Source organism: Lepidochelys kempii, chromosome 24 (assembly GCF_965140285.1).
Source record: "Lepidochelys kempii isolate rLepKem1 chromosome 24, rLepKem1.hap1, whole genome shotgun sequence".
Taxonomy (NCBI): domain Eukaryota; kingdom Metazoa; phylum Chordata; order Testudines; family Cheloniidae; genus Lepidochelys; species Lepidochelys kempii.
The window spans coordinates 18,457,964-18,470,682 of record NC_136403.1 but is presented as its reverse complement, the minus strand read 5'-3'; the positions used below and the strand labels follow the sequence as shown (position 1 = coordinate 18,470,682).

The 12,719-nt window shown below is 50.1% G+C and overlaps 1 pseudogene; it reads left to right on the top strand.

The window, feature by feature from the left end:
* Positions 1 to 5,539: 5,539 nt before the first annotated feature.
* LOC144929856 (phospholipase A2 inhibitor and Ly6/PLAUR domain-containing protein-like) lies at positions 5,540 to 12,069 on the top strand (annotated as a pseudogene).
* Positions 12,070 to 12,719: the final 650 nt, after the last annotated feature.

Below are 12,719 nucleotides of genomic sequence, written 5' to 3'. Positions count from 1 at the left end.
TTTTGACACTTCTTAACCTTAACAGTTAGTCCTGCCTCCCTTATGCGCTCAAGGACTTTTTGTAGATGTTCCAGGTGTTCTGCCCAGGAATCTGAAAATACTGCCTCATCGTCAAGGTAGGCGACTGCATATTCTCCTAATCCCGCTGGGAGACCATCTACAAGTCTTTGGAAGGTGGCGGGTGCATTCCACAGCCCGACAGGGAGGACATTAAATTCATACAGCCCGAGATGTGCGATGAAGGCTGACCTTTCCTTGGCGGATTCATCTAGCGGTACCTGCCAGTATCCCTTGGTTAAGTCCAAGGTAGAGATGAATTGGGCCCGCCCCAGTTTCTCTAATAGTTCATCTGTGCGTGGCATTGGATAGTTGTCTGGGCGAGTTACAGCATTTAGCTTATGGTAGTCCACGCAAAAACGTATCTTCCCATCTGGTTTGGGAACTAGAACCACTGGAGATGCCCATGCACTCTGTAACATATCCTGGGTCTCCCGGTCTATAGCAGTTTTAGCTTGAGGAGACTCCCGGTAAGGTTGGACTTTAATTGGGTGAGCATTACCTGTGTCAATGGAGTGGTATGCCCGTTCAGTCTGTCCTGGGGTGGATGAGAATATCGGCGCATAGCTTGTGCACAGCTCCTGGATCTGCTGTCGCTGCATACGCCCAAGGGTCATGGAGAGGTTCACCTCTTCCACACCACCAGCACTTTTCCCTTCATAGTAGACATCTTCAGGCCACTCAGCGTCCTCTCCTCCCTGGGCTGTAAACTGACAAAGCTTTAATTCTCTGGTATAAAAGGGCTTTAGAGAATTAATATGGTACACCTTAGGCTTCCGGTTGGAGGTGGAGAATGCTATGCGAAAATTAACAGCTCCCAGGCGCTCCTGGACCGTGAATGGCCCTTTCCACGATGCTTCCATTTTATGGGCTTGGAGTGCCTTTAAGACCATGACCTGGTCCCCTACTTTGAAGGAACGCTCTCTGACATGTTTATCATACCAGGCTTTTTGCTCTTTTGGAGCATCCTGTAAGTTTTCTTTAGCAAGGGCTAAAGAGGTTCGGAGGGTGTTTTGTAGGTTGGTTACAAGGTCCAGAATGTTAGTTCCTGGAGAAGGTGTAAATCCCTCCCATTGCTGCTTCACCAACTGTAATGGCTCCTTAACCTCATGGCCATATACAAGTTCAAATCGGGAAAACCCTAAACTGGGATGTGGTACAGCTCTGTAGGCAAAGAGCAATTGCTGCAACACTAGGTCCCAATCATTGGAGTGCCCATTTACGAATTTACGGATCATGGCCCCCAAAGTCCCATTAAACTTCTCCACCATGCTGTTTGTTTGATGGTGGTAAGGAGTGGCAACCAAGTGATTTACCCCATGAGCTTCCCAGAGGTTTTCCATAGTTCCTGCCAGTAAATTAGTCCCTGCACCTGTGAGGATGTCGGAGGGCCAACCTACCCTGGCAAAAATGTCTGCTAGTGCCTGGCACACACTTTTAGCCCTGGGGTTGCTTACAGCTACTGCTTCCAGCCATCGGGTGGCCAAATCCATGAAAGTCAGTCTGTACTGCTTCCCTCTGGGTGTCTTTTTCAGAAAAGGACCCAGAATATCCACAGCTACTCACTGAAATGGAACTTCAATGATGGTGAGTGGTTGGAGAGGGGCTTTGACCTGGTCTTGGGGTTTTCCCACTCTTTGGCATCCTTCACAAGACCGGACATAGGTAGAAACATCCTTGCCCATTCCCTCCCAGTGGAATGACCCCCCAAAACGGTCTTTGGTCCTGTTCACCCCAGCATGGCCACTATGGTGATCGTGGGCTAAGCTCAAGAGCTTGGCCCGGTATTTAGTTGGAACTACCAACTGTCTCTGAGGATGTCAGACTTCCTGGTGTCCACCAGAAAGAGTTTCCTTGTATAAAAGTTCTCTTTCTACAACAAACCTGGATCGATTAGAAGAGCTGAGAGGCGGTGGGTTACTTCATTCTGCCATCCAAGCTCTCTGGAGGCTTTCATCCGCTTCCTGTTCGATCTGGAACTGTTCCCTTGATGCTGGAGACATCAGTTCCTCATTAGATTGTGGACCTATGCTTGGTCCCTCTGGAAGCGATGTAGGGGATGGGGCTGTTTCCGTTGACTGTGAACCGCTCTCCGCTGGGACACTATGTTGAGGTTCAGGCTCCTGCTGAGCCTCTTATGTAGGGTTAAGGGCTGCTGCCGGTTCAGGTTCGGTGGGGCCCTCTGGTGTTGAGGTTGCAAGTACTGGATTCAGTGCTGGCAATGGGTCTGGTGCTGGTTGTTCTTCTGGTTCCAGTTCTGGGACTGGTTCTGTCTGGGTCTCTGGGACTGGATCCACTACTGCTGTTGCAGACATTGGCCTGGGGTCCGGGTCCATCACCTCTGACCGGGTCCTGATAGAAGTTTCCTGAACAGAGCTAGGCCTCACGGCTTGTTTAGCCTGGCTGCGGGTGACCATTCCCACCCTCTTGGCCCGCTTCATATGATTGGCCAAGTCTTCCCCCAACAGCATGGGGATGGGATAATCATCATCGACTGCAATAGTCCACGTTCCTGACCAGCCCTTGTACTGGACAGGCAACTTGGCTGTAGGCAAATTGAAAGAGTTGGACTTGAAGGGTTGAATCGTCACTTGGATCTCTGGGTTGATTAAATTGGGGTCCACTAAGGAAGCATGGATAGCTGACACTTGTGCTCCGGTGTCCCTCCACGCGGTGACCTTCTTCCCGCCCACACTCACAGTTTTCCTCCACTCCAAGGGTATCTGGGAGGTATCTGGGCCTGCGGATCTTTGGTGTGATTCCGGTGCAATGAACTGTAATCTGTTGGGGTTCTTGGGGCAGTTGGCCTTTACATGCCCCAGATCGTTACATTTAAAACATCGTCCAGCTGACGGGTCACTGGGGTGAGGTGGGTTGCTGGAGAACGGGGTGGTGGGACGATAAAGTGTTTGGAGGGTTCTTTGGGAGGTAGGTGGGGCCTTGGGCAGCCCCCGGAAATAGGGTGTGGTCTGGGGTTGTTCCTTCTGGTCTCCGCTCCAACTGCGACCAGTTTTTTTCTTCTCTACCATCTCCACCCATCTGTCTCCAATCTCTCCTGCCTCGATTACAGTTTTGGGCTTCCCATCTAGGATGTATCTTTCTATTTCCTCAGGAACACCCTCTAATAATTGTTCCATTTGCATTAGGAAGGGCAAATTTGCTGGAGATTCAACACTTGCTCCTGATATCCAGGCATCCCAGTGTTTCACAATGTGGTAGGCATGTTGGGTAAATAACATGTCTGGTTTCCACCTTAGGGCTCTGAACCTCCGACGAGAATGCTTGGGTGTTATCCCCATTCTAACTCTCGCCTTGGATTTAAACAGTTCGTACTTGTTCATGTGTTCTTTAGGCATTTCTGCCACCACCTCAGCTCAGGGTCCACTGAGCTGCGGCCTCAGCTCTACCATGTATTGGTCTGTAGAGATGCTGTACCCAAGCCAGGCCCTTTTGAAGTTTTCTAAGAAAGCCTCGGTATCATCGCCTGCCTTGTAGGTGGGGAACTTTCTGGGATGGGAAGTGGTACCTGGAGAAGGATTGCTAGGGTTTGTTGGTATATTCTGCCTAGTCTTTACCTTCTCCATCTCCAGTTCATGCTTCCTCTTTTTCCTTCTTCTCCTCCACATGCTTCCTCTCTTTTTCCTTCTCCTCCTCCACATACTTCCTTGCCTCCATTACCCTCCTGTGGGCAGCCTCCTGTACCTCCTTCTCCAGCCGCATGAGTTCTATCTGTCTTTCATGTTCCTTTTGTTTTTCCTCAGCCTGAAATTCCAGCGTTTCTTGAGCCGTGGATTCTGTCATCCTACCCTCTCTGTTTTTAACTAACTTTACACCCGAGGTTTGGAAATAAACAAACAAAACTTGGCTGTAAAATTTTGCTGTACTGGAATAGGATACCTATTCTCTGATAGTGATTGTCAGCCTACAGAAAAAGACAATTCCCTTTGTCTCTGCTCTGGCCCCAAATCAAAGCAAAAAACCTCCAACTACTTGGTAACCTGCTTATCAGCAGCCCCAAAGGAAAAAAAATTTCGTGTTCAAATCTGTGCTCCTTCTAAAAAAAAATCAAAATCCTAACCCCCCCCCCCCCCGCCACCATGTCAAGGTTGCTTCCCCACTCCGAACTCTAGGGTACAGATGTGGGGACCTGCATGAAAACCTCCTAAGCTTACTTTCACCAGCTTAGGTTAAAACTTCCCCAAGGTACAAATTAATTTTGTCCTTTGCCCCTAGATTTCTACTGCCACCACCAAACTTTAACTGGGTTTACTGGGAAACGTAGTTTGGTCACGTCTTTCCCTCCCAAATCCTCCCAACCCTTGCACCCCACTTCCTGGGGAAGGTTTGGTACAAATCCTCAACAATTTGAATAGGTGACCACAGACCCAAACCCTTGGATCTTAGAACAATGAAAAAGCATTGAGTTTCCTTACAAGAAAACTTTTAATAGAAGTAGAAAAGAATCACCTCTGTAAAATCAGGATGGCAAATACCTTACAGGGGAATTAAATTCAAAACAGAGAGAATCCCTCTAGGCAAAACCTTAAGTTACAAAAAGACACACAGACAGGAATATCCATTCTATTCAGCACAGCTATTTTCTCAGCCATTTAAAGAAATCATAACCTAACACATAACTAGCTAGATTACTTACTAAGTTCTAAGAGTCCATTTCTGTTCTGTCCCCGGCAAAAGCATCACACAGACAGACAAAGACCCTTTGTTTTTCTCCCTCCTCCCAGCTTTTGAAAGTATCTTATCTCCTCATTGGTCATTTTGGTCAGGTGCCAGCGAGGTTACCTTTAGCTTCTTAACCCTTTACAGGTGAGAGGATTTTTCCTCTGGAGAGGAGGGATTATAAAGGAGTTTACCCTTCCCTTTCTATTTATGACAACAGGTGAAAGTGTTTTTCCACGGGGCATGGGGATTTTATAGCTCCGGGGACAGAAAGGTGGTTCCCCTTCCCTTTATATTTATGACAGGTCCTTTCTTATGTTATTCTAAAAATACATAAGTGTCACAGCCACATTGTGACTGACAAATAACTTCCTTTCTCAATTCCACCGTGTAATTATAAGATAACTCCACTGGGATATAAATATTGTTCTTACAGTTCAGTGGATAGTACATAGAGCTGCACAAACAAGTCATTGTGTCAGGAAATTTTAGCTCGTACTGACTTCACTAGTGCTTTATATCTGGCCTGTTGTAAAATGAGGCAAACATCAAGATAAGCTGATGTACCCCATGGAAGACCTATGTGTACCCCTGGAGTACACGGACCCCTGGCTGAGAACCACTGATCTCCACTAACGCACAAGGGAATTGGCCTCAAGACACATTGCATCACCTGATCAGCCAATGTCACATGCAGGGTTGTGAAATCTCCCATCTCCGGGTCCACCAGGATGTCATGGGGCAGCCCCAGCCGATCCCCCAGGGGGCAGGTATTTGCCAACCTGCCGGATAAAACCACAGCCAGATGCTTCCTTGCTGTTCTGCTCACCGCAGCTAACATCCAGGCACCATGTGGGTGGCTCTGCCCCTCTGCCTGCTGTCCGCTCTCCTGGCCACAGGTGAGTCCCATCCATCCCCGGGCAGAGGGAACTGGGTGGTGGGGTCGGGCATTCACTTGGGGAACGTGCTGCTGTCAATGGTGGATTCTGGGGTCAGGATGGAATTAATGGGTAAAACCAGCGAGAGGAAAACCCGGAGTCACATTCCCCTGGCTGAATCGGGGAGAACAGGGATTGGAGCCTGGGACTCCCACAGCCCACGCTAGGGGCCTGGCCAGCGGGTCTGAGTCCCTCTGTCCTTGCTTCTTCTCGTTCCTCCTCCAGCTCTCGCCCAAGCTTGGGGTCATCCCGATGAGGAGCAGCTCCCCCGTCCACATGTCGTCCTGCCTAGAAATGTTCCCCTGCCTGTCAGCGCTGAGATTCCTGCCAGGACTCCTGGCTTCATTCCCCGGGTTTGAAAGGGGAATGCGGGTGCAACGGGTGGGGGCTGGGAGCCAGGACTCCTCAGATCATTCCCCAGCTGTGGAAGAGGGCTGGGGTGTAGTGAGTTTGAGCAGAGATGGCTGCAAATCAGGACTCCCGGGTTCTGTCCGTGGCTCTGAAAGAGGTGTGGGATCTCGTGGGTTAGAGTGGGCTGGGAGTCAGGAGTGAGGACTTCTCGGCTGTCTTCTTGGTTCTAAGCCTGAATTGAACACATCTTTTTTCTACCTCAGTTTCCCTATTTCTTAGATGGGGAGAATATCACTTTGCTACCATCTAGGGACATAGAAGGGGCAGGGGAAGGCGTTCTGAGGTTTAATTGATGTTTCCACATGAAAGCTCTAAAAAAACCAAAGTGGGAAAATCTCTTTCTTTCTTTCTTTCTTTCTTTCTTAAAACTACCTTACGCTCACGTCATAAATTAAAGGCCCCCACGCTCTGGAGAGGAAAGAGTTGATGCTCCTGGGATCGCTGGCTGGAGGTGCACAGCCATCTATCCAAAGGCTTAACAAGCGTCAATCGTATTCTGAATAAGAGAATTAGCAGGATCAGCCATGAAAAGTGGACTAAAGTCGAGTGTGGCTGAGAGGCAGAGGCCTGGAGCAGAGAGTGACGGCGGGGTGTGTGTGTGTGTGTGAAAGGTTCACCGCAAAGCCAGGCAGAAACCCCTCTTCAGAGCAGCCGAATTCTTGTTTTTCTGTCTACACAGACGTGTGGGGTTTGTTCGCAGGCACAAGCTGCACCCCAGATAGCCACATCAGCACCTGAAAATGTATTCTAGCCACAGACACTCAGGCAGCAAACAGACTTGTCTGCAGCATTGAGTCAGATACAAATGACCAGCTAGCAAGATGCCTTTCCCCATCCGGAGAGTTAAATGGAACTGGACAGAACTGCTGCAAAAGCAGGTGGCATTTCTCCAAGATTTGTCTGCCCACACGTTCACTGAGGAGGCATTGGTGGTAACAACTCCCACAGCGCCACCTCTTGGTTGCTGGTGGTATTTCACCCACGGGCACTGCCTGAGGAGGGGTGTGGAGCTGGGGTTTGTACTGAGAAGGGATTTTTTCCAACCTCCAGGGAGCGCTCTGCAATGCGAGGTGTGTGAGTCTAAAGAGCAATCGTGCTCCGGCTCCCTGCAGCCCTGTGCCCCCTCGGAAGGGACCTGCATCACCGTCGTGGCAGAGTTCAGACTGGGTGAGTGAAAGAAGATTTCTACTAAGTATAGACACCATTGTCCTCCTGAAGCCAGGGGTCGAACCCAGGATTCCTGGCTCCCAGCCCCTCCCCCTACTCTAACCAATAGGCTCTGCTCTTCTCCAGGAGCAGGGACTGCTCAGTCTGGAAAGATAATGTCATAGACAGGGGACGGGATGAGATGGGGAATTGCAGTGGGTGGCTGTTGGGCCTGGATCAGAAAGAAGACAGGATTTTATCCGGGTGAGGGGGAAGATGAGATTAGTTGGGCGTGGGGTGGATGGAACAGAAGGGGAGGATGGAGCAGCTGGGGGTCCATTTTGGAGTTCAGAGGTGATGCTCTGTTTCTCTTCCACAGAGGGATTCTCCTTGTCCTACACGGCTAAATCGTGCCTAGAGCCCAAGAACTGTGAGCCTGGCCCCTTCTCGCTGACCTACGCGTACAATGTCACCGTGTGGGCGAACATCGCCTGCTGTGACACTGACGGCTGCAACGCTGGGGCCATCCCAGGTGTGTGTCTGCTGCAAACCTAGAGCCCTGCTCCGGCCACACCCGCCTGGAGAGAACCCAGGAGTCCTGGCTCCCAGCCCCCCTGCTCTAACCACTAGACCCCACTCCCTTCCCTGAGGTGGGATCGAGCCCAGCGTGTAGTGACTCCCCACCCCTGGCTGACTGTGTGTGTCTGACTGTTCTCAGTGCCAACTGTGAGCTCCGTCCCCAACGGCCGGCAGTGCCCGTCATGCTTCAACCTGTGGGGAGGAAACTGTCAGGACAACAAGCTCTTGGCCTGCACCGGAGCCGAGGACCATTGTGTTGAGGAATCTGGGATATTAACACTGGGTAAGTCCTCCAGATGTGGGAGGGGTCTAAACACAGAGCACGAGGTGGAGCCCAGGTGTCCTGGCTTAGTCCCAGGCCCCCTTGCTCTGACCCACTAGACTCCACTCCCCTGGCAGAGTTGCAGAGAGAACCCAGGAGTCCTACTTGCCGAGATGCCAAAGGAGCACTCAAGGAGGATAAAACCACTGCGGGGAAACTAAATGAATTCTGTGCATCGGTCTTCACGGCTGAGGCTGGGGGGGAGATTCCCAAACCGGAACCATTCTGTTTTCATGACAAATCTGAGGAACTGTCCCAGATTGAGGAGTCATTACAGGAGGTTTTGCAACAAATTGATAAATTAAACAGTAATAAGTCACCAGGTCCAGATGGGTTTCGCCCAAGAGATCGGAAGGAACTCAAATGTCAAATTACAGAACGACTTATTGTGGTTTGTAACTTAGCATTTAAATCAGCTTCTGTCCCAACTGGCTGGAGGACGTCTAATGACACGCCAATTTTTAAAAAGGGCTCCAGAGGTGATCCTTTCAACTACAGGCCAATAAGTCTGACTTCAGTACAGGGCAAGCTCATTGAAACTACAGGAAAGAAGAGAATTGTCAGCCACATAGATGAACATAATTTGTTGTGGAAGGATCAACATGGTTTCGGTAAAGGGAAATCACGCCTCACCAATCTACTAGAATTCTCTGAGGGGGTCAACAAGCGTGTGAACAAGGGGAATCCAGTGGATACAGTGTACTTAGATTTTGAGAAAGCCTTTGAAAAGGTCCCTCACCAAAGGCTCTTCAGAAACGTGAGCTGTCATGGGATAAAATCCTCTCATGGCTCAGTAACTTGTTAAAAGATAGGGAAAAACAGGTAGGAAGAAATGGTCAGTTTTCAGAACGGAGAGAGGTAAAAAGTGGGAGTCCCCCAGGGATCTGCACTGGGCCCAGTCCTATTCATAGAATCATAGAATATCAGGGTTGGAAGGGACCTCAGGAGGTCATATAGTCCAACCCCCTGCTCAAAGCAGGACCAATCCCCAATTAAATCATCCCAGCCAGGGCTTTCTCAAGCCTGACCTTAAAACCTTCTAAGGAAGGAGATTCTACCACCTCCCTAGTTAACGCATTCCAGTGTTTCAGCACCCTCCTAGTGAAAAAGTTTTTCCTAATATCCAACCTAAACCTCCCCCACTGCAACTTGAGACCATTACTACTTGTCCTGTCATCTTTTACCACTGAGAATAGTCTAGAACCATCCTCTTTGGAACCACCTCTCAGGTAGTTGAAAGCAGCTATCAAATCCCTCCTCATTCTTCTCTTCTGTAGACTAAACAATCCCAGCTCCCTCAGCCTCTCCTCATAAGTCATGTGCTCCAGACCCCTAATCATTTTTGTTGTCCTTCGCTGGACTCTCTCCAATTTATCCACATCCTTCCTGTAGTGTGGGGCCCAAAACTGGACAAAGTACTCCAGATGAGGCCTCACCAATGTCGAATAGAGGGGGACGATCACGTCCCTCGATCTGTTGGCTATGCCCCTACTTATAAATCCCAAAATGCCATTGGCCTTCTTGGCAACAAGGGCACACTGCTGACTCATATCCAGCTTCTCGTCCACTGTCACCCCTAGGTCCTTTCCCGCAGAACTGCTGCCTAGCCATTCGGTCCCTAGTCTGTAGCTGTGCATTGGGTTCTTCCGTCCTAAGTGCAGGACCCTGCACTTATCCTTATTGAACCTCATCAGATTTCTTTTGGCCCAATCCTCCAATTTGTCTAGGGCCCTCTGTATCCTAACCCTACCTGCCACCGTATCTACCACTCCTCCTAATTTATCTACCACTCCTCCGCAAATTTGCTGAGAGTGCAATCCACACCATCCTCCAGATCATTTATGAAGATATTGAACAAAACTGGCCCCAGGACTGACCCTTGAGGGACTCCACTTGATACCGGCTGCCAACTAGACATGGAGCCATTGATCACTACCTGTTGAGCCCGACAATCTAGCCAACTTTCTATCCACCTTATAGTGCAGTCATCCAGCCCATACTTCTTTAACTTGCTGGCAAGAATACTGTGGGAGACCGTGTCAAAAGCTTTGCTAAAGTCAAGAAACAATACATCCACTGCTTTCCCTTCATCCACAGAACCAGTAATCTCATCATAGAAGGCGATTAGATTAGTCAGGCATGACCTTCCCTTGGCGAATCCATGATGACTGTTCCTGATCACTTTTCTCTCATGTAAGTGCTTCAGGATTGATTCCTTGAGGACCTGCTCCATGATTTTTCCAGGGACTGAGGTGAGGCTGACTGGCCTGTAGTTCCCAGCATCCTCCTTCTTCCCTTTTTTAAAGATGGGCACTACATTAGCCTTTTTCCAGTCATCCGGGACTTCCCCCATTCGCCACGAGTTTTCAAAGATAATGCCAATGGCCCTGCAATCACATCCACCAACTCCTTTAGCACTCTCGGATGCAATGCATCCGGCCCCATGGACTTGTGCATGTCCAGCTTTTCTAAATAGTCCCGAACCACCTCTGTCTCCACAGAGGGCTGGCCACCTATTCCCCATGCTGTGATGCCCAGCGCAGCAGTCTGGGAGCTGACCTTGTTCCTGAAGACAGAGTCAAAAAAGCATTGAGTACATTAGCTATTCACCATATTCCGAAATGTTCTGGAAAAAGGGGTAAATAGTGAGGTGGCAAAATTTGCAGAAGATACAAACCTACTCAAGATAGTTAAGTCCAAAGCTTACTGTGAAGAAGTACTAAAGGGTCTCTCAAAACAGGGTGACTGGGCAACAAAACGGCAGAGGAAATTCAATATTGATAAATGCTAAATAATGCACATGGGCAAACATAATCCCAATTAGACATACACAATGATGGGTCAAATTTACCACTCAAGAAAGATCTTGGAGTCACTATGGATAGTTCTCTGAAATCATCCACTCCATGTGCAGCGGCTGTGAAAACAGCAAACAGAATGCTGGGAATAATTAAGAAAGGGACAGAGAATAGGACAGAAAAAATCGTGTTGCCTCAATATAAATCCATGGGACGCCCACAGCTTGAACACTGAGTGCGGATGTGGTCGCCCTGTCTCCAAAAAGATCTACTGGAATTGGAAAAGCTTCAGAAAAGCCCAACCAAAATGACGAGGGGGATGGAACGGCTGCCATATGAGGAGAGATTAATAAGAGTGGGACTTTTAATCCTGGAAAAGAGATGGCTAAGGGGGGATAGGAAAGAGTTCTGTAAAAGGTTGAAGGGTGTGAAGAAAGTGTTATTACTCTTTCTAACATATGAACTAGGAGCCACCAAATGAAATGAACGGGCAGCAGGTTTAAAAAAACAAAAGGAAGCACTGCTTCACACAACGCACAGTCAACCTGTGGAAGTCATTGCCGGGAAATCTTGTGAAGGCGAAGGGTTCAAACAGGAACTAGAGAAGTTCCTGGAGGACAGGTCCATCTGTGGCTATAGCCAGGATGGGCAGTGATGGTGGCCCTAGCCTCTGTTTGCCAGGAGCTGGGAATGGGCGACAGGGGATGGATCACTGGATGGTTCCCTGTTCTGTTCATTCCCTCTGGGGCACCTGGCATTGGCCAGAGGATACTGGGCTAGATGGACCTTTGGGGTGACCCAGGGGGGCCGTTCCTCTGTTATGTTCTCACGTTGTTCCAGCCCCCTGCTCTGAGCACTAGACCCCAGTCTGCCTGCAGAGCCGGGTGCAGTCCTGCTGGGAGGGGAGTGTGTGAGAGACCTCATGGGGGTTGGGGGGGGGATGTGGGAGCCTCTGATCATGTCTGTCTCCCCCCGTACAGGTGACATCACCGTGATAAAGATTGCGGCTGGATGTGGCTCGCCTGGCGCCTGCGTGAAGAGAGTGGGGGTGAAGAAATACTCCCAGGGCATGGTGGAGATGTTGATCTGGGCCGAGTGCTACCCAGCTCCCAGGGCCGGTGGAGGCATCGGGGAGCCCTGAGTCCCGGACTAGCATCCTTCCCTTCTGCTGCGTGCCGGGCTGCAGTGCACCTCCCTTCAGCAGCCACTGGCTGCTGCTTCTCTTTGGGGGAGATTGCGGGTTCCTTTTGTGCATTGGTTGAATAAAGCGAGTTGTGGGGAAAGTACCCCCCATGATCTCTGATCTTCCCTGGGGAAGGAGGGCTGTGGGAAGGAGAGGCCGTGGCTCACCCAGCTGTCCTGGCGGGCGGGAACGCCCTGGAGGGGAGAAATGTCCTTCTAGGTTGATTTTGCAGGGCTCAGTTCGTCCCGCTCTCTGGAGCGGCTCCACTGGGAGTGCCGGGCTCAGGGAAGGTGTCAGGAAACAGGGCAGATCCCCCCAACCGGTGGTGCTCTGTGAGCAGATTTCACCCAGCGTGAACTCCTGGATCGCTGCCCCCGTCTGACCCCGGAGTCACAGCCAGTCCCCTCAGATACTCTCAGACAAGCCGGACTTTGTGAGGAAAGGTCACGTACACCCCAAACCAGCCCACCCAGGTTGTTCCCAGCCCCAGGAGACCGGTCACTTACCCCAGAGCCACGGGACCCCAGATCCTCCACTAAAGGCAACCCTGGCAGCCAGGTCTGTAGGAAACTCGCTAAAGGTTCGTGAGCTAAGGAAAGGAAATGAGG